This window comes from Urocitellus parryii, chromosome 6 (genome assembly GCF_045843805.1).
Source record: "Urocitellus parryii isolate mUroPar1 chromosome 6, mUroPar1.hap1, whole genome shotgun sequence".
NCBI classification, from domain to species: Eukaryota; Metazoa; Chordata; class Mammalia; order Rodentia; family Sciuridae; genus Urocitellus; species Urocitellus parryii.
Genome location: NC_135536.1, coordinates 50,190,618 through 50,195,357, shown reverse-complemented (window position 1 = coordinate 50,195,357; position 4,740 = coordinate 50,190,618). Strand labels below are relative to the sequence as shown.

At 38.0% G+C, this 4,740-nt stretch overlaps 1 pseudogene; it reads right to left on the bottom strand.

Moving 5' to 3' along the window:
- Positions 1–340: 340 nt before the first annotated feature.
- Positions 341–3,445, bottom strand: LOC113196882 (general transcription factor IIH subunit 3 pseudogene; annotated as a pseudogene).
- Between the last annotated feature and the right edge of the window lie 1,295 nt (positions 3,446–4,740).

Sequence of the window (4,740 nt, the reverse complement as noted above, 5' to 3'; positions counted from 1 at the left end):
AATTAGGGTTTTATTTATATAGCTTATCAAAGTTAATAATTGGTTATCATATTCATTGTTTTCGAAAAATACATTAAATTTCACATAACTGTCATTTCATGAAAGGGATTTTGATTTGATTAACATGAGCTAAAACTACAACTAAACCTAATAATGAGAGTGTTGTTTTACAAATAGTTCTTCTAAGAAACCAATTATTTTTAAAATAATTATGCTTATTTTTATATTGTTTATTGTCAAAAATTTTCATATACAACTCCTCCATGGCAATTTCAACTGATAATCTAGAAGATGAAGAGAACAAGTATTTTATAATTTTAAAAATCACTTTTAGTTTCTTTCATTTTGCTTCCAGAATGAGAGGCAGAGAAATTTTAAAGGCCATCTCACAAATAGTGCAAATACAGCTGAAATTGCAGAATATTGACATACACAAAAACAGACAACAAATTTTGAGATTTTGATGACAGAAGCAAGTAGCACTAGAGTCAACGTAAATTGAAATGATGAAAGATTAATGGAGATCTTTGATCCTGATCATGAAGAAAACCCCAGAATAAATATTACAGAACAGAAGCATCTGAGGCATTTTTTAGTTCAATCCTCTATAATATCACAAGTCTGTTGAAAGATGCCAAAATCAGAGTCTGAGATACGAGCAACAACCAAAGCATTCTGTTTCTGCAAAGATCAAACTCATGAAGTTCATAGACTCTGGTGCACAATCTTCTGCAACCTTGATGACCAGTATCTTTAATTTTATTTGCTGGTTACTCTAAGTTCCTTGTTTCTTCTCTGGATGTTGCAAAGCACTTTGAAGAGGGATCCAACCAGCAGATTTTATGTTGCCTTTTTATGTCATTCTTTATTACTAAATTTTTAATTTCTTCAAGAATAGCCTAAATTTGCTGTTGCTAGTGCATATTTTCCATCTTCACTTCCCAGAAAGATTAAAATCAGAGCTTGGTATATATTATTCCAAAAACCTCCTAGCTTTTAGTGTCTGGGCTGAGAAGTCACCTGAAATTCATTTTGTTTGCCCTTTAAATGTTACCTGTCCTTTTTCTCTAACAACCTTTAAAATTGTATCCATATTCTTTATGTTGGACATTTTCATAATGAGGTGACTTGCTGTAGGTCTGTTGCAATTTTGTATATTTGGAGTCCTGTAAGCTTCTTGTATTTTATTTTCTATTTCATTCTTAATGGTTGGGGAATTTTCTGATTTTATTTCATGAAAATATTGTGCATTCCTTTAGTTTGTGTCTTTAAGCCTTCCTCTATCTTGGTAAATCTTAATTTTGGTCTTTTCATGTTATCCCATATTTCTTGAAAATTCTGTTTGTGTTCTCTTAACATATTTTCTCCATGGTGAACTTTATTTTCCAGATTATATATTTTGTTTTTATTGCCTGAAAGTCTCTCTTTCAAGTGGTCTAGTCTGGTGATGCTTTCCATTGAGTTTTTATTTGGTTTATTGATTCCTTTATTTCTGGAATTTCTAATTGATTCTTCTCAGGATTTCTATCTCCTTATTGAAATGATCTTTCACTTCTTGGATTTTATTTCGATTTTACTCCTTATATCATCTTTCACCTCTCAGATCAGTTTAACTATGAACTTTCTAAATTCCTTCTCTGACATTTCCTCCACTGTGATGTCATTGGGTTCTGCTAATGGGGTATTTTGATTTGTTTGGGATGGTTTGTTCCCTTGCTTTTTCATGCTGTTTTTATGTCTACCCATTTATCAGTAAGAATCTGAGGTGGCAGAGCTTTTACCCTATAAATTTATAGTGTTCCTAAATATTTTTGGTACCTCATATTTTAGGGTGGGACAACCACAACAAATTCAATCAATATTCAGTTTTAAATTAAGTGTTTATTTTGGCATCTATAATGTTAATTGGTACTATCAATAGAAATGGCCTTGAAGCCAGAACCAAGATCAGGCAGTTAGTATAGATAGATGATCAGGTGTGGTCAGGAAGATGGAAACTGAGTCTGTTGGAAAGATGGAAGCTGACTCAAAGGGAATGGACACATCTCCTTCACCTATGGCCCATGTCATTTGCCTCTGGGTTATTGAAATGGTAATACCTTTAGGGCACATCCCCCTTCCCTCACTAGTGGCCAAAAAGTCACCTTCATGGGGTGGGGGGATTGTCCCTCCTAAGAAGGAGCTGTTAATGGATGTCTCCTGGGCTGCTCCTTTCCTGCCTGGACCCCATGGCAGCTTCATTCCCACCCTTGGCTCACCTTTTGGTCACAAGTCACTTGAGTCACGAGTCACATATGTAGGATGTGGGGGAGGAGAAGCCATGAGAACAAAGAAATTCTAAAATGTTTAAAAGGGGCAGGACACTCCTACTTCTTTGGATACCCAGCTCTAGGACCCCTTCTCTGGAGAAGTCTGTCTTTTTTCTATCCTTAAATAAAACTTGCTTTCTATACTTGCCTCAGCGTTTCTCAAATATTCAATCTTCACATCTGGGGAAACAGAACTCAGCCCTGATTGATTTTCACCACTGGTGGAATATCAGTCTTGTAGGCAATTGCCAACAGTAGAGATATTATGTTTACCAAAGGATTTGCTGTTTCAAAAAGGTGAAGAAGGAGAATGCAGAGGAGATGTAGGATGTAATAATTGTGAGGGAGGGTGAGACATAGTAGTTGTCATAGTAGTTAAAGGAAGAGACAACAATAGATTTTGGCTATTTGCAAAAGAAAAGAAAGTAAGAAAATCAGGATAAATAGGAGAAAAACATTATAAAACAGCAACAGAAATATATAAAATAAAACCCAGGTATACTAATCAAAAACACTTGTCCTCAAAACATAGAGTCTAGACAATAACTACCTTCAAGAAATGCTAGAAATGAGAAGAGTGAGACAAAGATGTATATGTACAAATGTTCATGTATCATTCAGAACAGAAAAATTTTAAAAAGGGGGGTTCTTGGTGGAAGATTAAGTTTATTGTTTCCATTGTGATGGTTGAAAAATGGCCTATAATATTGTATGTTGTTTGTCAGTTGCCAATTGTCTTTCTTTCTATTTTTTTTTTTTGAGGTATGTGTTGTTCACAAGAGTAGTAATGGGGGCTGTCGATTCCTCCTTTTTGTGGAGCTAGTTAGGTTGCCTGTTCTCAGGTTATCTGTTCTCAGTTTCCCTTTTCTGTGTAGTATGAGAGGTGGGGGCTGAAGGGTGTTGTCTACTCCACTCACAGTGAGGGGGTAGCTGCAGAGTTCTGTGAAAGGAGTTCTCAGAGGTGAAGCCCCCAGAGGCGGAGTTTGGGTCTAGCTAGAGCCCTGGTGCTTTGTGGAATGATGTTTGGTGAAGCTTTTAAATTAGCACACCTCCAGAGCCTGACTGTTTTTGGTTTGTGATCGGCATCTGTATTGCTGGAATCTCCCCTGTCCTTCATCCACTTCTACCTCCTGCATCTTGGCTACCTGGGCCCAGTCCCAAGCAAGACTCAAAGAGTGAAAAGCACCCAGGATCTCTTGGCTTGAATGTCTCAATTCATCTGGGTGCAACACTTCCCAAACCTTAATTTCACTTGTTTCCTAGTCACACTCCAGCTCACTTGGTGGGCCTCTGTAGGGTCAGGTTTTCAGACCCAGAGGACTTACACAGGTCTAGGCGCTGGGTTTGGACCCACACCTGTCTGCTGGGTGGGTGGGTAATGGCAGCACTCCCTGCTGTCTGTGGGCCACTAGGAGACAAGCAGAGTTTTTCTTACACAAAAACCAAGCACAGCTCACCCACTGGATCAGCTCAACAGTGTCTGGGATCACTGTTCTCTCTACTTCAAGACAGGCCCTTGGTGCCACCTAAAATATGGCTCCCTTAGTCTCCCCCTCTGACCTGCATGCAGTGGATCTTCCTCCTTGGCTGCCGGTGCCAGAGGTGGGTTTTTTCCTTTAGTTTTAAAAAAATTTTATTTTATCCAACCTTCTGAGTTTTTAGGCTATTGTGAGAGTCTAGTATTAAATCCCAGTAGGATTTCTTTTATTCACTGACCTCAAAGGGAAGTTGTTTGTTCCTTTTCCTGGACTCATGCCATGGAGCAGTTTGGAAAATAACCTCAGTTCCACCATCTGGACCCCTCCACTGTGCCCATTGTTATTCTTAATTTTGATATGGACTTCCCAGTTCTAGGATTCCAATTCATTTCTTTTTCAAATCTGTGGTTACTGTAGGGATGTGAGTTCCCTACTAAAATGTATAGCTTTTACTTTTCTTCTCCTTGGAAGTGATAAGCATGGTTTTGTTGTGTCTGAAGACAGTGACTGTCTATTTTGGTTGTTTTTAATATTCCTGGTTCTTGTGTGTGGTGTCTTATCCTTACTCCAAGTTCATAGTCTGAGATTCTATGGGATATTGGGATTAAATTTAAAAAGTGAAGCTGCAGATTAGATAAAAGTTAGTTTCTTTTTTGTTCACACTACTCTCAAGGTATAGTCTTTTGGGGACCAATTCCCTGTGTTGAGTGAGGCTTGTCTCTTTCCCTTCAGCTCTTATGAAGCTTTCAAAACATCTAGTACTTCTTCTTCCAAAACAACAACTTCTCCAGTGGAGTACCTTTCCCCATATCTGGGGTTTATGGCTGTAACGTCTCATTATTTTGATGCATTTTTTTTTTTTTTTGGTACCAGGGATTGAACTCAGGGGCACTCAACTACTGAGCCACACCCCAGCCCTATTTTATTTTTATTTAGACAGGGTCTCACTGAGT